This window comes from Saccopteryx leptura, chromosome 3 (assembly GCF_036850995.1).
Source record: "Saccopteryx leptura isolate mSacLep1 chromosome 3, mSacLep1_pri_phased_curated, whole genome shotgun sequence".
Classification (NCBI taxonomy): domain Eukaryota; kingdom Metazoa; phylum Chordata; class Mammalia; order Chiroptera; family Emballonuridae; genus Saccopteryx; species Saccopteryx leptura.
In genome coordinates this window covers 289,168,310-289,193,644 of record NC_089505.1, presented here as the reverse complement: position 1 = coordinate 289,193,644, position 25,335 = coordinate 289,168,310, and the positions used below count along the sequence as shown (strand labels likewise).

At 39.9% G+C, this 25,335-nt stretch overlaps 1 protein-coding gene and 1 pseudogene across 1 annotated transcript in view; both read left to right on the top strand.

The window, feature by feature from the left end:
* The window catches only part of RAB10 (RAB10, member RAS oncogene family), a 76,309-nt gene that overhangs the window by 23,409 nt on the left and 27,565 nt on the right, over positions 1 to 25,335 (top strand). The gene's annotated exons all lie outside the window — the stretch shown is intronic.
* Positions 315 to 15,109, top strand: LOC136397452 (transcriptional enhancer factor TEF-4 pseudogene; annotated as a pseudogene).

Genomic DNA, 25,335 nt, shown 5'->3' with positions numbered 1-25,335 from the left:
ATGCAGTCAGTCACTCAGCCACCAGGCCTGTCTGGGCAGATGGGGGTTTGGTGGTGGTGGGGTATCCCTAGGGAGGAGGAGACTATGCAATGTCTGAGTGACTGCCTGGCCCCTACCTGGAGAGAGTGAGATGCCTAGAGGCTGATACTTGGAGACTGGAAAGCAAAATCTGGAAACGCCTGGAGAAGAAGGTCAGAGACTGGGGGCATTATTTTAAGATCATCAAGGACCTGAGGGCTCAGATCTTTGCAATTCTGTGGGCAGTGCCTGTCTTGCTTATGATGACTTCAGAGTCAAATGGGAGACAGTTGACCATGGGCCAGTCTGTGGAGAGTGACATCAATGGACTTCAAAAGGTCATTGATGACACCAGTATCACTCAGCTGCAGCTGGAGACAGATCAAAGCTCTGGAGGAGGAGCTGCTCTTTGTGAAGAAGAACCACGAAGAGGAAGTAAATGGTCTATAAAACCAAATTGGCATCTCTGGGTTGACCATGGAGTTGGATGCCCCCAAATCTCGGGACCTCAGCAAGATCATGGTGGACATCTGGGTCCAGTATGATGAGCTAGCTCAGAACTGAGAGGATCTAGACTAGTTAGTACTCAGCAGATTGAGGAGAGCACCACAGTGGTCACCTTGCACACCACTGAGTTAGGAGTTGTTGAGATGACATAGAGCTGAGCCATACAGTTTTGTCCTTGGAGATCAACCTGGATTCCATGAGAAATCTGAAGGCCAGTTTGGAGAACAACCAGAGGGAGGTGAAGACGCACTATGCCATGTAGGTGGAACAGCTCAACACGATCCTGCTGCACCTGGAGTCAGAGCTGGCCCAGACCCAGGCAAAGGGGCAGCACCAGGCCTAGGAGTAGGAGGCCCTGTTGAACATAAAGGTCAAGCTGGCCTGGCCTGTGGTGGCGCATGGATAAAGTGTCAACCTGGAACGCTGAGGTCACCAGTTCAAAACCCTGGACTTGCCTAGTCAAGGTCCATATGGGAGTTGATACTTCATGTTCCTCCCTCCCTTCTATCTCTCTCAAAATGGATACATAAAATCTTTTAAAAAAGTAAATAAAGGTCAAGCTGGGGCTGAGACTACCACCTACCGCCGCCTGCTGAAAGAGAAAGGACTTCGATCTTGGTGATGCCCCACATAACAGCAACTTCATACAGTCTATCCAAAAGACTGCCACCCATGGAATGTGGATGGCAAAGTGGTATCTGAAGTCAATGATACCAAAGTTCTGAGGCATTAAAGGCAGCAAAAATGGGGCACTGCTTGAGGGGGTCAGTTGGTCAATAAAATGTTCAGAGATTGTTGAACATTAAAAAAAAGAAGTAATGACCAGAGTGGTAAGGGGGAATGGTGTAGTGAAAGTAAGATGGATTAATTAATATGTGTATTGCTACTGTGTGACTTGAGGCTGGTTTTAAAATCTTTTGAACCTCTTTAGTTGCAAAATTGATTGGATTAAATGAAACGATGTGGCAGCTAGTACAGGGCCTGGGCCACAATAGGCATTCACTTAGATATTTGTTAAAACCAAAAACCTTGGAGTTACCCTTGATGCAGATTCTTTTACCTCTCCTTTCTGAATCTCCCCACTTCTTACTACATCTCTACTGCTGTACTCCAGATCCATGACATCATCATGTTGCTCAGACTGTTGTAGAAACTAAGTGGCCTCCTGCATTCTTTCTTGTCCTTTAGTCTCTTCTTGACACCTACTCAATTAACATCTAATTGACATATCACAAGTGATATAGCAAATGGCTATAGTTCTCAAATATTTGAAAGAACAGAAGAGTCATTTGATTTTTTTTAGCATACTTCAAATTATAGACTATGTCTAACAGTTTAGTGTACATCTAATACAATTTTTTGCACATAGTGGGTGCTTTATAAAAGTTGGTTGATGTTGCAGCATGAAGCACTAATTGCTAAATTTTTGCCTTACCAGTCAGTTTGGAAATCTACCTCCTGGTCATTAACAATGCACTATTTATTTAGGATTCCCAACAAACTTGAAGTTGGGGAAGTAGTATATATGTTTGATTAGTGTATTCATTTTTTCATTCAACAAATATATGAGTACCTCTATATGCTAGATGTTGGGAGTATAGCAGTGAACCGAATGAAGTTCTTCCTGTATAGAATTTATATCCTAGTGGGAGAGACAGACATATGAAATAAATAATAAGCATACACAACATATTATAATATAATTCAATTCTTACGTTTAGTAGCATGGACAAAGTACACATTAGAATAATCTTAGGGATTTAAAAAAAAAAATCAGAACGCAAATTTGTGCCTGACCAGTGGTGATTCAGTAGATAGAGTGTTGACCCGGGACACAGAGGTCCCTAGTTCAAAACCCTGAGGTCCCCAGCTTGAGCACGGGCTTTCCAGCTTGAGTGTGGGATCATCAACATGGTTCCAAGGTTGCTGGCTTGAAGCCCAAGGTCACTGGCTTGGCTTGACCCCCTAGTCAAGGCACGTATGTGAAGCAATCAGTGAACAACTAAAGTGAAGCAACTGTGGGTTGATGTTTCTCATCTCACTCCTCCCTTACTCTCCCTTCCTGTCTCACTCTATTCAGTTTTTAAAAATGCAAATTTTGAGAAGTACATGCTAAATATTCCAATAGTTTATTGGGGTAAAGACTGTAAGGTTATCATACTTACTAAAAAAATTAAAAGTAGAGCTACCATCTGACCTAGAAAACCCACTTCTGCATATATATTCTAAAGAATTGAAAACAGAGTCTGAATAAATATTTGCACACCATGCTCATAGCACAGTAATCACAAAAGCCAAGAGGTGAGAGAAACCCAAATGTCCATTGGTGGTTATCAGGAGCTGGATGGATGGGGCAAAGGAGACTTGTTTAATGCATGTAGAATTTCAGTTCTGCAAAATAAGAATGTTCTGGAGAACAGTTGAAGAATAGAGTGAACATATTTAACATTACAAAAATGATTAAGATGATACTTTTTTTTTAAGATGGTAAATTTTATGTGTGTTTTTCCACTTATTTGTGCATTCATTGGTTAATTCTTATATGTGCCCTGACCGGGATTGAACCTGCAACCTTGGCATTGTTGGACAGGGCTCTGAGCTACCTGGTGAGGGCTTGTTCTTTTGTTTTTTTAAATACACACACAAATTATAATAAGGTTGGAGTTGCAAAACATACCTAGTTTATTTCAGGCCATACCACCATAATCGTGTCCTAAGCACACTTAAGAGAATGAGAAGCAGAAACCGATAACTTAATACCAGTATTTTTCAGACATCTTTCTTATTGGCAAGAGTTTGGAGAAGCTTTTTTAAATTCAGAGTTTGTAAGTACATGTGAATGCTGTGAATTTTCTAATATGGAGGGAGAAAGAGAAGGAAATTACCTGTTGAGCACCTGCTGTGTGGCTGGCAAGGTGTGAAGTGCTTTCATATACATTATTTCAGTTCCTTCTCACAGTAATCCTCTGAGGGAAATTGTATATCCTTATTTTCCAAATGAGAAAATTGAGGATTATGAACAGTAGGTAATTGAGCCAAGTAGGTCACACAGCTAGTAGTAGTGGTGAAATCAGAATTTGTTCCAGGTCTTTGGACTCCAAAGCCCATATTCTTTTCAGTACTTTATACCAGAGAAGCTGGAAATACAGACTTTAAAGTGAAAAACCGAAACAAAACTGTGTTGGTCAAATCTAAAATACTACTGCAGGGGCTACAGGGCTGCCATTTTGTGGCTTAAAAAACTTTATTGAAAAATACCTTTTACCTGAGTGATTTCTTTGGGTACATAATTTTGGAGTGTTTATAAACACTAGATGTAGTTTTTTTTATAGACAAAGAACTTGATTTGAGATTTATATTTTTAGGTTGAAAAGGCTAATATTTAGCTGAGGTTTTTTTCCCCCATGTATCACTTCTGTTGATAATTCTAAGAAAATCTCTCTCTCTCTCTCTCTCTTTCTCTCTCTCTCTCTCTCATCTTCACATCAAACAACATACACCTTTCAGTGGATTTCACACTGTGCTGGCTGTTGGGGAGGCCATGAACAAAACTGTATGCCTAATGGCTGGAGTGAACATCCTCTTCCTAGCATCTGTTAAGAACAGAAGGAGTTGGCTGCCTTTTATTACTCTTGATATCATCTTGCTGAGTGAGAAGGGGAAATGTCAGCTATTTTGCATTTGTAGAGGATTGGGAAATAGGAACAAGTTTTCACTGGTCATCTTTTTAGATTTTACCATGTGTTAAAAAGTGGTAACTGTTTACAGTGTTTATTTCTCACATAACAACATAACACCCCAGTGGAAGTTTGTAGTATCAGTTGAAGGTCTACCAAACCATGTCCACTTACTCGAAAGCAATTGTGTTAAAAGTGTAAAACCTGAAACAGTAAATGTGCACACGATGTTTGAAAACATCATAAATGAAGACTGTTCTGATCAGATTTAGTGATCACCATACTTGCAGCACTTTGGTGGGGTGATAAAGATTTATCAAATAAACAAACATAAAACCAGAATAATTCTGTGGTTAGATAATTGCTATGAATAGAAAATACATTGTGAAATTAGAATAAACAGTCATTCTTATTCATCTATTTTAGGGCTTGGGGAGGTGGCTCAGGAAATGCTCTCCTGAGGAACTGACATTTATTTATGCTGATAAGTGAAATGTTATTAGAAGGTAGGTAGGAGAAAAGAGTGAGGAAAGGAAGAACATTCCAGACAGAGGAAATAGTCATGAAAAGGTACTTGGTGAATAAAGAAGGTTATCAAGTTCAAAGAAATGAAAGGTCTGTGTTGTAGCTGTGTGTCAGGTAGGGAAAGCAGAAGCAGTAGATGTTGAAGAGCAGGTGTTGGCCTTGTTAAGGATTTGAATTCCATTGACTGTTTCAACAGGGATGTGACATATTTAAAATTTGAGAAGATGGCTGGCCCAGAAAATGTGCAGAATGGATTGTAGTTGGAATTTTCTAGTTAAAGACTTACCAAAGATGTATTTAATGTACATTGAGTAATTTAATCTTTAACTTAAGGAGCATGAGAGATTATGTGTGAAAGGACCTATCAGTGAAAGTACATCAGGACTACTGATGTACTTCCTTGCATTTAGTGGCCTTTAATATTTTCTGCAAATGATCTTTTATTGCCTAGTATATTAGACAGACTCTTGAGCCAAGAGACCAGATGCTAATGAGTTACCTGTAGTTTGTTTTGTGCCTTTGAGGAAGTCATTTACCCTCTGAGCCTCTTTCTATGTTTGTAAATTGGGCATGTTAGAGAAATGTGTGTTTAACTTAATAGTGTTAATCTCTTAACTCTAGTTAACATATGGGCTGAGTCTTGCTGAGTCATTTTTCTCAGACTGTGTGGGCAAGGTTTAATTCAAGACATCTAGGCAAACTATTTAATGACATCTTATACCTCTTAGGTAGTAGTCAGAGGAAAGAAAAGAGTTGTTTTATTTATTGTTTTTTAATCTTTTTTTGCAGAGCAGTTAGGGTATCAGTTCATGCATATTCCTCGAGAGAAAACATGGTACACTATATATAGCTAGGACTACTGATGTACTTCCTTGCATTTTAGTGGCAGTTTGAAATTAAGAATTTCTGATTTGCCTGTGCCTCTCTATGATCTCATGTATTTAAAAACATTTTTCATTTGACAATACATTCTTATTATCTAATGCAGTCTCTTTTCCTTCTAAACAGCATTGAAGTAGATGCTTTGGGATTTTTATTCCCCAAAACTTGGCTTTAATAGAGGTGGTCTTAATTCCTGCAGCAGAACCATGGTAGTTGAAGCTAAGGGGCCTGCCACCAGTAAAAAGGTCCTACCTAGTTCATCAGTAAAACTGGATCTTTGCTCTATGATCAAAAAAGATAATTCCAGGCCTGACCTGTGGTGGCACAGTGGATAAAGTGTTGACCTGGAATACTTAGGTCGCCAGTTTGAAATCCCAGGCTTGGCTGGTCAAGGCACATATGGGCGTTCATGCTTCCTGCCCCCCCCCCCTTCTCTCTCATTCTTCTCTCTAAAAATGAAAGAGTAATAAAAAAAGATAATTCCAACTATTCTAGGAATAATACTGGATTGTAGTGTTTCTCAGGATTTACAGATATATGATTTTTTATAATTTAAACTTTTGGAGGCACATCTTAAAGATACTAGTGCCTTAATTAGCAAGATATTTTTTTTTTTTAATAAATTTTTATTAATGGTAATGGGATGACATTAATAAATCAGGGTACATATATTCAAAGAAAACATGTCTAGGTTATTTTGTCATTAAATTATGTTGCATACCCCTCGCCCAAAGTCAGATTGTCCTTCGCCACCCTCTATCTAGTTCTCTGTGCCCCTCCCCCTCCCCCTAACTCTCCCCCTGTCCTCCCTCCCCCCACCCCTGGTAACCACCACACTCTTGTCCATGTCTCTTAGTCTCATTTTTATGTTCCACCAATGTATGGAATCATGTAGTTCTTGTTTTTTTCTGATTTACTTATTTCACTCCTTATAATGTTATCAAGATCCCACCATTTTGCTGTAAATGATCTGATGTCATCGTTTCTTATGGCTGAGTAGTATTCCATAGTGTATATGTGCCACATCTTCTTTATCCAGTCTTCTATTGAAGGGCTTTTTGGTTGTTTCCATGTCTTGGCCACTGTGAACAGTGCTGCAATGAACATGGGGCTACATGTGTCTTCACGTATCAATGTTTCTGAGGTTTTGGGGTATATACCCAGTAGAGGGATTGCTGGGTCATAAGGTAGTTCTATTTGCAGTTTTTTGAGGAACCACCATACTTTCCTCCATAATGGTTGTACTACTTTACAGTCCCACCAACAGTGAATGAGGGTTCCTTTTTCTCCACAGCCTCTCCAACATTTGCTATTACCCGTCTTGTTGATCATAGCTAATCTAACAGGGGTGAGGTGGTATCTCATTGTAGTTTTGATTTGCATTTCCCTAATAACTAATGAAGCTGAGCATTTTTTCATATATCTGTTGGCCATTTGTATCTCTTCCTGGGAGAAGTGTCTATTCATGAGCAAGACATTTAAAACTTGAACTGTTCAGATAGTTTTGGTTTTGGGACACTGTACTTCTGTGTGGGTCAGGCTTAAGATTTATCTCTACTCTGCATTGTCTAGGCATCCCCGAACTACGGCCTGTGCGCCGCATGCAGCCCCCCGCCGCACTTCTGGAAGGGGCACCTCTTTCATTGGTGGTCCGTGAGAGGAGCACTGTATGTGGCAGCCTTCCAATGGTCTGAGGGACAGTGAACTGGCCCCCTGTGTAAAAAGTTTGGGGACCCCCTTGGGTTATGATAGACATTTAGGTAAAAGTTTTCTAATGGAGCCCCTTGGTTTTAGGGATTAGGCTTCTTGGATACATTGTATGGCAATATAAATTGTGGAAATACTGTATTCTTTGCCACCATAAACTCACAGGAAAAAAACAAAGCTTAATTTCACTTAAGACTGTCCTTAATAAAACAAAGAATTTTTATTGATTGAATGTTTGATTGATTTTAGAGAAAGGGAAAGAGAGAAATACCAGTCTGTTTCTGTATATGCCCCTGACTAGGGATTGAACCTGCAACGTGTGTGCATTAGGAAGACGCTCTTACTAGCCAAGCTATCCAGACAGGGAGAAGCAGAAAGAATTTTCAGTTTTATTAAATCTTCACTCTTGAGTCCACATCTTTTTTTTCTATGTGACAAAATGGGAAGTAAATGTAAAATACAGGGTGTGGCAAAAGTAGGTTTACAGTAGTGAGTATATGAAACAGTTTATTCTTATATTGTTATGTGTTAATTATTGTACTTTGCCATACAAACAACTGTAAACTTACTTTTGCCCCACCTGTATTTCTGCCTCATGAGACTGGTGGTTGTCTCAAGGAAAAGCAATTATGAAATTGTTTGGCTTGGCCACCTTTTTTATGGAACACCATTTATTGTTGAAAGAACTGGTACACTGTGGTTATTCAAACTTGAGTATTTGGCAGATAACACTTTCTCCCATGAATGAAATGATGGTATTTGTTGCCAGTGAAATAATTCATGCTTTTAAATGAAAATTAGACTTTTGGAAAACTTTTGTCTCCCTTCATGAGCTTCATAGCTTTCCAGTACTTGAGATTCTCCTGATGATGTCCATGGCAATATTAATGAATATGATTTTTTTTCATATTGTTTAATGAGATGTGTCAACACTTGGAAGAACTATGTAGTGAACCAGTGTTTTCCAAGTGACCAATACATGATGTTATAAAATCATGCATGGATAAAAAGATCCACTCAATGTAAAGTAATAGATGGATTCAGTATAATAGAATATGAAAAAGTCATTAATACAGTTTCAGATTTCACATTGCAACTAATCTTTAAAAGGAAATATCACTTACTCACTTTTATAGTGTCAAAGAATATTAGGATTATCTGAATAGGCTTTTTTTGTGTGTGAGAGAAAAACTGACAGTGACAGACAGGAAGGGAGAGAGATGAGAAGCATCAATTCTTTGTTGTGGCACCTTAGTTGTTCATTGATTGCTTTCTCATATGTGCCTTGACCAAGGGGGCTACTGCAGAGCGAGTGACCCCTTGCTCAAGCCAGAGACCTTGGGCTCAAGCTGATGAACCTTGCTCAAACCAGATGAGCCCATACCCAAGCCAGCAACCTCGGGGTTTTGAACCTGGGTCCCCTGCGTCCCAGTCCGACGCTCTGTCCACTGCGCCAGTGCCTGGTCAGGCCGAATAGGCTCTTTAAGTGCCCTCTTTCCAACTACATATGTGTATGCGACTGGACTTTTTTTTTTTTTTTTTAAGTGAGAGGAGAGAGACAAGAAGCATCATTTTGTGGTTATGGCACCTTAGTGGTCCATTGATTGCTTTTCATGTGCCTTGACCAAGGGGCTCCATCGGAGCCAGTGACCCCTTGCTCAAGCTGGCAACCCCATGCTCAAGCTGATGATCCTGGGCTCAAGCTGGTGACCTCGGGTTTTCAAACCTGGGTCCTCAGCATCCCAGGTTGATTCTCTATCCACTGTGCCACCACCTGGTCAGGCCATTAATATGAAAAAAACTTTAGTTTTAATTTCTAATATGGTAAATATAAGTTGATATAACCTATATCAACAAATACTTCTTGGGATCTTCAGTAATCTTAGGAGTACAAAGGGGTCTTTAGAACAAAAAGCTTGAGAACTGGTACCATACCTCTTTCATTGCTTCTGTGGTCCCTACCAACTCTGTTTGTAGTCTACTAGTAGAGACTGACACAAATGAAAAGTGAAAGGATAATATATGAAATAATACTGAGAAAAATCACTTAAAGGAAATCCATTTTAAACAGTAATCATTTTCTTAGCAAACAATGGAAAACAAACATTGGGAACTTGCAGAGGAATTAAATTAAAACTTTTGGAAGCAAGTTTTATCTTGTATTTGACAAAATTTAGATTAAAATTTTAATTCTTGGTTACCATTTAGCACTGAAATAAAGACTAGTATGGAAAGGTTGGCAAACTTTTCTGACAAAGTTGTACAAATAAGATCCTTTAATCTTACTTTTGACTTTTATAGTGTGAACATAAAGAGTCATTAAAATAGGCCCTGGCCAGTTGGCTCAGCGGTAGAGCGTCGGCCTGGCGTGCAGGGGACCCAGGTTCGATTCCCGGCCAGGGCACATAGGAGAAGCGCCCATTTGCTTCTCCACCCCCCCCCCTTCCTCTCTGTCTCTCTCTTCCCCTCCCACAGCCAAGGCTCCATTGGAGCGAAGATGGCCCAGGCGCTAGGGATGGCTCCTTGGCCTCTGCCCCAGGTGCTAGAGTGGCTCTGGTCACGGCAGAGCGACCCCCCGGAGGGGCAGAGCATCGCCCCCTGGTGGGCAGAGCATGGCCTCGGTGGGCGTGCCGGGTGGATCCCGGTCTGGCGCATGCGGGAGTCTGTCTGACTGTCTCTCCCCGTTTCCAGCTTCAGAAAAATACAGAAAGAAAAAAAAAAAAAAAAAGAGTCATTAAAATATATTTCAGTGCCTGATCTGTGGTAGTGCAGTGGATAGAGCATCGACCTGGGATGCTGAGGTCCCAAGTTTGAAACCTCAAGGTCCCTGGCTTGAGCACAGGCTCTCCAGCTTGAGCACAGGTTCACCAGCTTGTGAGTAGGATAATCGACAGGATCCCATGGTCGCTGGCTTGAGCCCAAGGTAAATGACTTGAGCAAGGGGTCACTTGGTCTGCTGTAGCCCCTGGCCAAGGCACATATGAGAAGCAATCAAGGAACAACTAAAGTGCTGCAACTATGAATTGATGCTTCTCATCCCTTTTCCTTCCTGTGTCTCCCCTCCCCCCCCCCCCTCTATATATTTTTTTCAAAGTCTTAGTCATTTTTAAGGGGCTCCTAATCTGTGTTCAGGTAATTTTAATTTTAACTCTGTTTGTGCTGCCATTCTTATCTATTTCTGTTCCTGTATTCATTCCTCATTTGTTAATGGCTTAGCAGCTCTCCCCTATCATTTTTCACTACATCTTTTACTGGATCTACATTCACTCTTTGTAGTTAGGTTTACACTGTGCTACTGGAACTATTTGGTAAGAGACTTAAGGAGAATGTTCCAGTTCCACTGCTCTGTTGGAATAAAATGGTTTTGTGCTTTGGCTGGTGGTGTCCTAAATGAATCAGTGCAAATTTAACTTGTTTAAGCAGATGTCATATCTCTGATAAATAAGCTAGAGAAGAGGTTGCTTGAAAAGGTTTTTGTTTCCTGTTTTTTAGACAAAATAAAACCTAGCTGAAAGTTAGAGGTGATGAGGAGGTAAAGGTTTGTGGAAGTCAAGTAAATTAGCAGGGACTTAAAGTAGCTGTGTACTAATACAGAATAAACAAGTAACATTGCAAAGCATTCTAATGTAAAAGTATCATGACCAAATGACAGGTTGTTCCGATAATTGTGTGGAGAGTCAAGTGTAAGCATTATGTATTAATAAATTGGAAAGTTAAGTCCTAGATACTGAAAATTTTTGGTGGCCTTTAGAGATCATATGTGAATTCATTTTGTAACAATTTAGAAAACTTACAACGTGACAAGTTGTAGTATCCCTAAAAGGAAAGGGGAGATGGAAGGCAAACAGGGTTTGGAGGTAAGTGAGCAAATTCAAGGAAATTCAGGAGAGGGATGTTGACCTGGAAGTCGTGCTGCTGTCTGGGATACAGTTTGGACTGGATCAAGGAGCCGTAATCAGGAGAATGAGATATGGGCAGGCCAAAAGGAGGATGGACAGTTTGACTCACCAGTAGCAAAGCGTTAGACTGGGAGAAGGCTGAAATTGAGTAGTTAAAGTAGTATTCAGAACCAATTAATAGGTTAAATGAGGGCTTTTTATGTACATATAAAAGGACTTTCTACACATGGTCTCATTTAATCTTCACAACATATTGGAAATGGAATTTATAATTCCTACCATAGTTGGGGGAACCAAGGTAGGTATAGAAAGGTTCAAGTTTAACCCAGTGCAATACAGCTAGTTTGTAGCAGAGACCATGTTTGCCTACATCCTCTTTAATTACTGGGCTCCATACTGCCTTTCTTAAATCCTAAAGTGAATTTGCACTGTACTTATATTTTCTTATTGATGTATGTAGTATACAACCTAACAGGTCATCAAAATACGCTTGGAGTAGGTTAGTAGGGATTCAGATTGTTATTATTTGAGACAGGGTTACTCTTGATGATGTGGTACCAAATAAGAATATAAGAAGATTCCAGAGAACACCACCTTCTGGAAGGTGCCTCCAAAGTTCTGGGTAGTGGAAATGATGACAGAAGCAGCAGAATGAGTTCGAACTATAATGTAAAGAGAGCTCAGGATCCCCAGCTGGATGGCTTATAGAGCTTTGTCCCAAAGTATAGAGCTTGCTGGTTCAGGGCACATAGAGAAACAGATCGATGTTCTTGTCTCACTTTCTCTTTCTCCCTTCCCTCTTTCTAAAATCCATTTAAAAAATTAAAAGAGAGAGCTCAGGAATAAAAGAAATGGAGGAAATTCATTAGGGATTCAAGGAATTAACTACACATATCAAATTTAAAACTACCTCTGGACATAAATGATTCCAATGAAAAAAATCTTATGGCTTCTGTGAAGCAAAGCAAATCTCTTTAATTTCTGCTACAGTAATTTTGAATCAAAATAATTAAGACATAATGTGGATGTGTTTTACTTTTTCATTAGAGCTTTTGATTTTTCAGCTGTCTTGTGAGATATAAATGTAAACTGCTTCCCCCCCATTTTTACCAAATTCAGTAGGTAGTAAAAGGCAAGTACTAAATAACTGTTTAAAATGCTGTGTAGGTGTTATAATTAGAGGTATTAAAGGAATAGTGTATAAAAAAAGTACATTTGACTTTTGTATATTGCCTTTGTATCCCATTTATAGACTCTATTCTGAAGTACTTGTACATGACATTACAAATGACAACAAAAGTCATTCCAACAAAAAATAATTTCATCCAAGTAAACAAAAACTGACATTTCACAGTAATATGTAATAAAGCCCAAGAATGGCTAAATCTCTAGGTATAAGTCAAGATGAAGAAAGTCTTACATGTTAATACTTAACATGTTAAATACTTAAATGTTAAATTTTCAAATAAGAAAATTTAACTTATTCTGGCTGGTTGCGAAAAGGCATATCTTTTGTACATAGAGAAACATGTTAATTCTGTTTGTGGTGTTGCTTCCTTTCCTTTTATACTATTGTTTGTTAACTGGTATTATGGAATTGGTCAGATTTCTCAGCTGTCTTCTCTAACTATATTACTTCTGAGAATCTTAATGACTTTATGAATTAAGGAAGTGTCTTTAAAATTAGTATTTAACAAGTAAGACTTTCTTCATCTTGACTTATACCTAGAGATTTAGCCATTCTTGGGCTTTATTACATATTACTGTGAAATGTCAGTTTTTGTTTACTTGGATGAAATTATTTTTTGTTGGAATGACTTTTGTTGTCATTTGTAATGTCATGTACAAGGACTTCAGAATAGAAAGTCTATAAATGGGATACAAAGGCAATATACAAAAGTCAAATGTACTTTTTTTATACACTAGCAATGAAATTAAGACAATAATTCTATTTATAATGGCATCAGAAAGAATCAGTATTTATTTATTTATTTATTTATTTATTTTTACTGATTTTAGTGAGAGAGAAATGGAGAGAGAGAGAGACAGGAACATTGATCTTTTCCTATATGTGCCCTGACCTGGAATTGGACCTGCAACCTCTGTACTTGGGAGTGATGCTCCCAAGATCCAGGGAGCATCCAGTGATGCTCCAGGCAGGGCAGAAAGAATCAGTATTTAGGAATAAATTTAACAGAAGAAGTACAAGACTTGCATACTGAAAACACTGTTCAAAGAGATTAGAGACTTTGTAGCTCCCAGACATAGAGCAGAGCTTCTAGGAGACCCTGGCCATCTACTGGCCCTGCAACCAGCAGAAAGTCATCCTGTCTGATGAAGGCAAGATGTATGGTCAGAACGAGCTGATTGCCCACTACATCAGGCTGAGAACAGGGAAGACCCAAACTCACAAACAGGTCTCTAGTCACATCCAGGTCTTGGCCTGAAGGAAATCCAGTCCATGCTCAGGGTCCTGAATGTGGACCAGGTTTCCAAGGATCAGGCTTTCCAGACAATGGCCCCTGTGTCTTCGGCCCAGCTCATCTCAGCACCTTCCCTGCAAACCAAACTGAGTTCTACTGGTCCTCAGGACACTGAGCTTTTGCAGTTTGGGTCAGGCGGCTTTGGGGCCCCATGGAATGTTCCAGATGTGAAGCCATTCTTGCAGACACAGTTCTCGTCACTGCCCCCATCTACTGACCTCCCAGGAAACGAGCCTTCCAAACCCCCAAGTCCCTTTCACACCCTGCCCTGCCCCCATCTGCTCCATCTCCCCAGCCTGGCAGCTTCGGGCCCTGGGCACTGCCCAGTTACAGCTGGTGGAATTCTCAGCCTTATGGAACCCCTGGGTGCAGTTGACTCGTGTGTGTGTGTGTGTGTGTGTGTGTGTGTGTGTGTGTGTGTGTGTGAGAGAGAGAGAGAGACACACACACACACACACACACACACACACACATACACAGATAGGGACAGTCAGGAAGGGAGAGAGATGAGAGCATCAATTCTTCGTTGCAATACCTCAGTTGTTCATTGATTGCTTTCTCATATATGCCTTGACCCAGGGGCTACAGCAGGCTGAGTGACCCCTTGTTCGAACCAGATGAGCCCGCACTCAAGTTAGGGACCTCAGGGGTTTGAACCTGTGTCCTCCGTGTCCCAGTCCGATGCTCTATCCACTGTGCCACTGCCTGGTCAGGCTGCAGTTCTGTTTGTACACTTCAGCCTGCACTGCCTCGGCCCTGGAGTGCCCCCATACCCAACCCTGCTCCTTAAGAATGTGTACAGTTGGCAGATCTATGACAAGTTAACCTGAGTAAAAGGGTAGTTTTTAGGAGCTGTAAGATCATGGGCCCCCATTCCTTCTCCTGGTCAAATCTGGGCAGACCTGAATTGGTGCCTGAGTGGTAAGGATGTGGGGGCTGGAGGCAGCAGCCATGATTTCTATGGTGGAAGCACATGACCGTCACCTTTTCCTCCAAGGTCTGCTCCTTTGGCAAGTAGGTGGTGGAGAAAATGGAGGCAGAACATGCCCATCTAGAGGACAGAAAGTTCCTGTATTGCCTGCGGCACTCGCCCATGTGCAAGCCCCTGGTGAATTTCTTGTACAAGCTGCAGCAGCTGCCCGAACACTATAGGATGGACAGCGTCCTGAAGAACTTCACCATCCTCCAGGTGGTAACAAACAGACACCCAGGCAGTTCTGCACTGCCTACGTCTTCCAGGTCTCCACTAGTGAGCAGGAGGCCCCAGCACCACATTTATCTCCTGATCGGGACTGAAGGGGAACCCCTAAGTGGCTCACCCCTGGAATACCTTCCTCTCAGGAAGGACCTCCAGCTTTCCCCAAGCTTCCTATTTGGGGAGTGGGCTCTTTTCTGTTGGAGGGGACCTTAAAGCTGTTGGTAAGTTGAATGGGGGCAGACTGAGAGGAAGGGATGGATCCTGATATTGGGACCCCACAGGGATATATGAAAGGACAGAGCATCCGGCACTGGTGACCTGGACGAGCAGCTCTGGGGAGACAGCACTGGTTTCTCGGTCTCTAGCAGTGCCCTCCCCCACCTCTGTTGTGGATGTTTTGGAGGGCCCTAATTACATTTTGGCTGGCTTGTCCTCTATTTTTCAGCACCCCTTTTCCCATTCATATCTGCTTCTCCTTACCACCCCCACTCTATGATCCTGTTATTGAATACTGGTTAACCCTTTTGTGCAGGACAGAGCCAGATGGGGCCTGGAAATATGTATTTTTAAATATAATGAGAGATATTTATAAGTGAAAAAAAGAGATTAAAGAAGATTTAAGTAAATGGAAAAGTGTTTAATGAATCAGATTACAAAATGGCAGTACTACCCAAATTGATCAAGAGATTCAGTGCAATTGCTGACACTAACTTGTTTGCAGAAGTTTAGAAGTGGCCCTTATATTCATATGAAAATTCAGAGGACCCAGAATAGCCAAAATAATCTTGAAAAAGAAGCACAAAGTTGGAAAACTACCTGATTTCAAAACTTACAGGAAAGCTACAGTAATCAAGACTGTGGTACTAGCATAAAGCTAGACATGCAAATCAGTGGATTAGAATTAATTCAGAACCCAGAAATAAACCCATACATTCTGATCAACTGGTTTTTAATAATTAAATATCAAGCACCCTAAAGTGCTCTCCTTTCCTATTTAACCTCTGGCTCTACCTTCTCAACTTTTTTCCATTACTTAAATCAACAGGTATTTATTGAGTACGCTGGACCAGGGTGATTTCTGAGGTGATATTCATTCACTTGCATCTGGCCTGATAGGACTGGCTTGTGCTCTAAGGACTAGTGATCTAGGAAAGTCCCAATTTTTAACAGCAGTTAGAGAAGAATGAATAAGTATGGATATAAAGTACAGTAGTCCCTCCTTATCCATGGTTTTGCTTTCTACAGTTTTGGTTACCTGAATGAAGTCAACTTTGGTCCAAAAAGTATAATGGAAAATTCCAGAAATAATTAATCAGTTTTAAATCATGCACCTTTCTGAGTAGCAGTGATGAAATTTCTCTATGTCCTGTTCACCTGTCCACATGGGAAGTTAATCAATCATTCCTTTGTCCAGAATACCAGCACTGTATACTTGACCTTTCCAGTTAGCCACTTAGTAGCTATCTCAGTTGTCAAATCAACTGCTGCTGTATCACAGGTGTTTGTGTTCAAGCAACCCTTATTTTAATTATAAGGCCCCAAAGCTCAAGGGTAGTGATGCTGTCAGATCAGATATGCTAAAGAGAAGTTTAAAGAGAAAGTATTCTTTAAGTGAAAAGGTGAAAGTTCTTAATAAGGAAAGAAAAAAATTGTACGTTAAAGTTGCTAAGATCTATGGTAAGAATAAATCTACCCTTGAAATTGTGAAGAAGGAAAAAGAAATTTGTGCTAGTTTTGCTTTTGCACTTTAACCTAAAAAAAAAAAAATACAGCTTCAGTGCATGATAAGTGCTTAGTTAATATGGAAAAGGCCTTAAGTTTTTGTGTAGAAGACATGAACAGAAATTGTGTTCCGATGGATGGCAGTGTGTTGCACCAGAAAGCACCAGTGAACCTATACAGTTGAAGATTTCAGGAAGGATCCTCTAAAATGAGTGATCATATTCACATAAGTTTTATTAGAATATAATATAGTCTATTTTTATTATTAGTTATTGCTACTAATTTGTTACTGTGCCTAATATATAAGTTAAACTTTATCATAAGTATGTAGTATAGACCCTGGCCCATGGCTCCGTGGATAGAGCGTCGGCCCAGTATTATGGACGTCCAGGTTCAGTTCCCAGTCAGGGCACACAGGACTGCTTCTCCACCCCTTCCTCTCCCTCTTCTCTTTCTTCTCCCGCAGTCAGAGGCTCAATTGGTTCAAGCTTGGCCCTGGGCACTGAGGATAACTCGGTTGATCCGAGCATCAACCTCAGGCACTAAAACTATCTGGTCTGGTACTCGAGCATCAGCCAGATGGATCCCGGTCGGGGTACATGTGGGGTGTCTGCCTCACTATCACCCCTCCTCTCACCTTTAAAAAATAAAAAAGTATGTATATATAGAGTTTGGTACTATCCATGGGTTAGGCATTTACTGGGAGTCTTGGAACGCATCCTCCATGACAGATAAGGAGGACTACCATATATATAAAATTTTATATATATATAAAATTCAGTATCACTGTTGCTGTTGCTGGTGGCTAGATCTGGGGTAGTAAAATAATTTGCTTTTTAATAATTATATAATGAACGAAAGCAAATTAAGAAATTGGGTACAAAGTCCAAATTATTGCAGCTTTGTTTCTTCAGTCTGTAGTATCAAACTGCCAGTATGTCGCCATGAAGATATGTGAGAAATATCTGCCGCAAATGGAGAAAGAATAATAATAGCTGGATTTTTTCCCCCTGAACTTTGTTATTACACTTTTTGATCAAAGGAGGCACTTTTTCTTTTTTAAAGCCACTTCCTTGGTTCAGATACTTTAATTCTAGCCTTAGCAAGCTTTCAGTAAATAAAAATTGTCCCTAAAACCTTGAGGGAATGCTACAGTACACCAATACTAACATGGGACAATATAAGGCAGGGGGACTGGGGCAGAGACTGAGCTCCCTGAAGTTCTGCTCCAGATTTTGTATGTGTGCACTTGGGTTTAAGGGCATGGGCTTAGGATCCATGATTTTCATTGGATTTTCAAATTATTTTGAACATATTCCAAAAGAGATTAAGGATTGCTTAATCTTTAGAAGACAGTAAAGCTGTTGAGAACTTCCACCTCTGCATATTACTGAGTAACTGGTACTAAGTACTCTCTGACCAGAAACAACCAGGTAACTGGACAAAATGTATGAAACAGCTGTTAGTTAGATATTTGGTAACAGCAGGGCAGGACTGCAATCCCTGAGAGAAGGAAAACAAATTAAACCCTGCTATCTCCCTGGCTTCCTGTCTGAAACTAGATTCCAGTGCAGGGTCTAAACAAAGCAAGACAGTTCTTTTGGGCCACAGAAACAGAAATCAGATGCTGGAGAGACTGGGAGGCTGGAATTTGCAGGGTTAATTACCACAGAAGATAAAGCTATGCAGACAGATCTAGAATCTGCAGAGGAGTTTCTTTGAGTCTTTGGCTGGATATTAAGCTGTATGGGGCTCCATGGGCTGTGCTGAGAACAGCTATTGGTGAAAAAACAACTTCAGAGAGCTGGTAAGAATATTGGGATTTACAGGGAATAAGCGACATTCTCGTTCTGACCAGCTAGAGTGCAGAGACCTTGTTGAATATTAGTGCCACTTGGGGGAAAACCCCAGAAGTGTCATTCCTTATGAGTAGGGCTAATGTAACTCTAGAGAAAGGCTACTCCAGCTCCACCCTAAAACTGCCTGGAAAACAGGCCTCAGAAGGATTAAGCTGATTCTCAACTAATTTAGCTGACCACCTGAACAAAACATTTAAGAAATTCGTACATTGATAAAATATACAAAATGTTTGCCTGATCCAAAATAACCAAAGTATGTATGTGGGACAAAGATAAGAACAACTGTTGACTTCTCACGAAAAACAGTGTAAGCCAACAAATGAACCTATCTCTATTGCAAATCAGTAACAACTGCACTGAGGAGGAAAAAAGGACTAATCAAAGTTACTCTAGAAAAGAGTATTTTGTTTAGATACTGTAAGGCTAAAGATAAAAAGAATTGTATAGTTAGTGAATCAAGTTTCTTATAAGGGCAAGGGTTAGCAAGTCTGAAACTACTTTATATATGAACCAGGTCCTCAAATAACATGGTTTCGTTCAACATTGTTTTGTTATAACATTGAGGAGAAAGAAAAATCCCTGGCCACTCCACAGTCTTGTGTGGAATTTGCAGATTCTCCCAATATCTTCAGGTACTCTGGTTTCCTCTCACATCCTAAAGGTGTGCATGTGAGGTGAATTGGTGTGCCTAAATTGTCCCAGTCTGAGTGGGCGTAACTGTGTGTGTGAGTGGCCCTGAGATGGAATGGCGTCTGTCAGAGTTGCCATTTTCAATAACCTATTGACAATGTTAAGAGAGGACTACTGTATACCAGGATGAATATATAAGTAAACCTATTTTAGATAATGAGCCAGGTTTCTGATTGTTAAAGGAAGGGGGTGGTGCCTGAACAGGCGGTGGTGCAATGGATAGAGTGTCGGACTGGGATGCTGAGGACCCAGGTTCGAGACCCCGAGGTCGCCAGCTTGAGCGCGGGCTCATCTGGTTTGAGCAAAGCTCACCAGCTTGGACCCAAGGTCGCTGGCTTGAGCAAGGGGTTACTCAGTCTGCTGAAGGCCCATGGTCAAGGCACATATGAGAAAGCAATCAATGAACAACTAAGATGTCGCGACGAAAAACTGATGATTGATACTTCTCATCTCTCTCCGTTTCTGTCTGTCTGTCCCTATCCCTCTCTCTGACTCTCGCTCTGTCTCTGTAAAAAAAAAAAAAAAAAAAAAAAAAGGAAGGGGGTGGTGTTACAAGTAAGGAAAGGAAGAAACCTAGATAAACTATGTTAGATTGGAATAAGAGGTGGCAGTATGAACTCAGTTTTATATATACATACAGATTGTTATGGAATTGTAGGTATGTGTAGACATGGGTTAGTATACATAAATATATTTCCTCGTCCTGTTTTCTGGGAAAGCCTCTAAGCAATGACACTCTAGTAGCAATGAACATACCTACTGCCCAGATGTTGGACTTTACAAATCTTCAATAAAAAAAGGAACCAGGGCTCTTCGAAGAACTGGTTGATTCCCACCCAGAGCCGGAGTAGGAGAAATGCAAGATGTTCCTGGAACCTTGCATCTTTGGTGCCAGAAAACAAAGAAGTGCTTAGAAAAGGTGCATTGTGTACCAGTGTTACCTTCTGGTTTTTGAGAGATGGTTGTGTAAGCAGTAACATTAGGAGAAGATAGATGAAAAGAATACATGAACTCTATTTTTTGCAAGTTTTCTGTAAAACCATTTTAAAATAAAATGTTTCTTAAATTCACATTACTCCCAAAAGGGAGAAAGGGGAAAAAGAAACAGTGCAGGCCAGAAGACAGTGGAAAACATATTTAAAGTTCTGAAAGGGAAACAAACTATAAAGTTAGAATTTAATCCTAACAAAATTATCTTTCAGAAATGAAGGCAAAATAAAGATGTTCTCCAGACAAACAAAAGCTGAGAGAATTTCTTACTGGCAGTCTCACACACTTATAAATGTTAAATGAAGCTTTTCAGGCCCAAGAAAATCATGCCAAATGGAAACTCATATTTACAAATAGGAATGAAGAGGATAAGAAATGGTAAAAATGTGGGGTTTTTTCTCAAATTTTAATTTATTTCAAAGAGAATTGACTGTTTAAAGCAAAAAAAAATTTAATGTTTTTTAGGATTTATAATATTAGAGGTAAAATATATAACTTGTAGAAATACAAGATTTTTAAAAGCCTAATGGAGGGAGAAAATGGTAGTATACTACTGTAAGGTTCTATTAGTAATATGAGAAGCAATATAAAATTGTTTGAAGGTAGATGTTGTTGTTAAAGATGTATATTATAAGGCCCTGGCTAGCTCAATTGGCTAGAGCAGTGGTCGGCAAACCACGGCTCACAGCCACATGTGACCTAATAGCATGCGACGTTTTTATCAAAGGCCAGCTTAGGAGTACCCTAATTAAGTTAATAACAATGTACCTAACTATATAGTTTAAGTTTAAAAAATTTGGCTTTCAAAAGAAATTTCAGTTGTTGTACTGTTGATATTTGGCTCTGTTGACTAATGAGTTTGCCGACCACTGGTAGAGTGTTGACCCAATATGCCAAGGTTGTGGATTCAACTCCCTCCCCTGATCAGGGCATATAACAAGAATAAACCAATGAATTCATAAATAAGTGGAACAACAAATCAGTGTCTCCTTCTTCACCTTCCCTTCCCCTCCCACCTGTCCCACACACACCCTTCCCCTCTTTCTCAAAAATAAATAAATAAAAATTTTAAAGATGTATATTATAAACCCTAGCACAACCACTAAAAAAGTTAGGTATATCTAATAAGCTATATATACTATCATCAAAATGCTCAAGTGGCTGTATTAATATTAGAGATTTTAGAGCAAGGGATATATATTTTCAGGAATGAAGAGTCTTGATAATGATAAATGTATATACCTAATAATGGAGTTTCAAAATACTTGAAGCAAAAACTGATAGAATTGGAAGAGGTAAGTTGACAATTACATAGTTGGGTATTTCACCATTTCTCTTTAGTGATTGATAGAGTAAACGAACATATATTAAAGAAATTGAAACTTAATTTAAATTTTTCGGAAAGTAATCTCAAGGCCCAGATGACTTCACTGATGAATTCTATCAAACTTTTATTTGTTAATTAATTTTTAGATTTTATATATGCATTTTTAGAGAGAGATGAGAGAGAGAGAAGAAGGAAGGAGCAGCAGGAAGTATCAACTCCTATATGTGCCTTGACCAGGTGAGCCCAAGGCTTTGAACCAGCGACCTCACTGTTCCAGGTCAATGCTTTATTCACCGCACCACCATAGGTCATGCAGATTTTATCAAACTTTTGTGTGTGTGACAGAGACAGAGAGAGGGACAGATAGGGACAGACAGGAAGGAGAGATGAGAAGCATCAATTCTTTGTAGTGGCACCAGTTGTTTACTGATTACTTTCTCATATGTGCCTTGACTGGGGGGCTACAGCAGACCAAGTGACCCCTTGCTCAAGCTGGCGACCTTAGGGTTTCAAACATGGGTCCTCTGCATCCGTTCCAGTGCAACACTCTATCCACTGTGCCACCGCCTGGTCAGGCATTAAAGAAGAAAGTACTAGTCTTCTGGTAGAGGAAGAAGGCACATTTTCAAATCATTTATGGGCCCAACCTTATCTTGGATACGTTTTTTTTGTTTTGTTTTTTAAAGATTTTATTCATTTTAGGGAGGAGAGAGAGAGAGAGAAGGTGGGAGAAGCAGGAAGCATCAACTTCTATATGTGCCTTGACCAGGCAAGCCCAGGGTTTCGAACCAGCAACCTCAGCATTCCAAGTCAGTGCTTTATCCATTGCACCACCACAGGTCAGGCTTATCTTGGATACTAAAACCAGACAAAGACATGACCTGTCTCTAATGAATATTGACATGCCCTTCTTTAACGTGTATATAATAATTCTTATCGCCTGACCTGTGGTGGCGCAGTGGATAAAGCATTGACCTGGAATGCTGAGGTTGCTGGGTTGAAACCCCTGGACTTCCCCGGTCAAGGCACAAACAAGAAGCACCTAGTTGATGCTTTCCGATCCTCTCAGCCCCTGCCCCTACCGTTTTCTCTGCTCTCTGTTAAATCAATAAATTTTTTAAAAGATCTAGATAATTGCAAATCAATTCCAGGAACTTCAAAAAGAATAATGTGTCATGACCAACTGGGCTTTATTTCAGGAATCCAGTGTTGATTTGACATCATAATCTATTTTAATTAGCTACTTTAAAGGAATAAAGAAAAAAAATGATCATCTTAATAGGTATAGGTATAGAAAAAGCATTTGATAAGTGCAACTCATTTTTTGTGTCTTGATAAATCATAAACTAGAAATGGAAGGACTTTTCCTCAACCTACTACTTAATGTACAGTTAACATGATATTTTAATGGTGAAGCTTCCAGTCTAAGTTTTCTCTCAAGGATCAAGTGCAAAGCAACATGGTATTAGAAAGTATAGCTAATACAATAAAACAAGAGTAAGAAATAGGTTCTAGAGGTTTGAAAGAAAGATGATATGAAGTGCTTTTTTACAGACCCCTGATTATATACATAGAAAACCCTAAACAACCTCTTCCCCCACCCAGAACAAAGAGCAACTAGAATTAATAAGTGAATATAGCAGGTTTTCAGGATATAAAGTCAATATACAAATACTATTAACTATATAGTATATACAATATACTAAATACTATATAAAAGTATCATTTACAATAGCATCCAAAAATTAAAATGAAATAGAAATAAATTTAACAAAATATGTACTAGACCTAGGCACTGAAAATTACAAAGTACTACTGAGTGAATTTAAAGGGCCACATAAATAGCATTCTACCATGTTCATGGATTAGAATGGCCCATATCACTGTACCAAACCCCTACCCATGTTTCTTTTCTTTTTTTCTTGATTTTAAAGAGAGGAAGGATGAGGGATGGGGAATGGCAAGTATCAACCTGCTTCTGGTATGTGCCTTGACATGGCAAGCCCAGGATCTCGAACCGGCAACCTCAGCATTCCAGGTTGATGCTTTATCCACTGCGCCACCACAGGTCAGGCCCTACTGATGTGCCGTGTGTGTGTGTGTCTCAGACAGAGGGACTGATAAGGACAGACAGACAGGAAGGGAGAGATGAGAAGCATCAGGTCTTTGTTGCAGCACCTTAGTTCTTTGATGGCTTTTTCATATGTGCCTTGACTGGGTGGGATACTACAGCAGAGCAACTAACTGACCCTTTGTTTAAGCCAGCTATGACCATGGGGTCATGTCTATGATCCCACACTCAAGCTAGTGAGCTTGCACTTAAGCCGGCGGCCTCGGGTTTCAAACCTATGTCCTCTGCATCCCAGTTTGACACTCTATCCACTGCGCCACCACCTGGTCAGGCCCTACCCATCTGTCTCAAACACGTCAAACATATTTCCACCTTAGACCCTTTGCACGTAATTACTTTCTCTACCTGGAACACTCTATTCAGATATTCACATGGCTTGTTTTGTTTCCAAACCTCCTGAGATCTGTGCTCAAAGGTCTCTCAGTGAGGCATTTCTTGATTTCCTTGTATAAAGTAGCTATCCTTCTGTTTTGTTTACAGCATTTATCACTACTAACATTAAAATTTTTATTTTGTCTCCCTTCTCTGGAATGTAAATTTCTTCAACAGAAGGACTTTGTTGCATTCACTGCCAAGTATGTAGTAAGTGTAGCTTATTTTGCTGGGACACACTAGGATGTGAAATAGCTCATAGACAATATATATGTATGTTTGTGTGTCTATATACAAATACTAGAAATGCTTGTACTATTTCTCTATTACTTCCTACAGGGCAGTTGGAAAAAGTTGAACTAGCTTTGGTTCTGTCAGTTTTTCAATTTCTAGACCTTTACCCGTCTCATCTTTAAAATTAAAACCAGTGGAGTTACAGCATGCAGCAAAAAGAAAAGGGTAACTTAATTGGACTTCATTAAAACTAAAAACTTGGGTTTCAAAGGAAATTAAAGTGAAAAGACAGCCTACAGAATGGAGGAATGTATCTGCAAATCATACATCTGATAAGGGCCTGGCTGGTGGTGACACAGTGGATAGAGTGTTGACCTGGGACACTGAAGACCCCAGGTTTGAAACCCCAAAGTTGCCAGCTTGATTGCAGGCTCACCAGCTTGAGCGTGAAATCATCAACATGATCCCATGGTCACTGACTTGAGCCCCCTCCACCCCAGTCAAGGCACATATGAAAAGCAATCAAGGAAGAACTAAAGTGAAACAACTACAAGTTTATGCTTCTCATCTCTCTCCCTTCCTGTCTCTTCCTGTCTCTCTCTCTCTCGCAAAATATGTGTATCTGATAAGGGTCTGGTTCACAGTATATAAAGAATTTTTACCACTCAACAACGAAAAGACAAACAACTTGATTTAAAAATGGGCAAAGGACTTGAATAGACACTTTGCCAAAGAAGATATACAAATGTTCAGCAAGTGCATGAATTGTTGCTCAGTATCATTAATTGTTAGGAAAATGGAAATTGAAATCACAGTGAGGTGCCACTTTATGCGCACCCAGTTGGATGACTAAATTTTAAAAAAGGAAAACAATAAGCATTGGTTAGGATACAGAAAAATTTAACCGTCTACATTGCTAGTGGGAATGTAAAATGATGCAGCTGCTGTGGAAAATAGCAGTTCCACAAAGAGTTAATGATAAAGTTACTGTATGACCCACCATATATACGCCAAAGAATTGTAAACAGGTAGTCAAATAAATATAAGTACGTGCATGTTATAGCAACACTTCACAAAAGCCAAAAGGTGAAAACAGCCAACATATCCATCAACA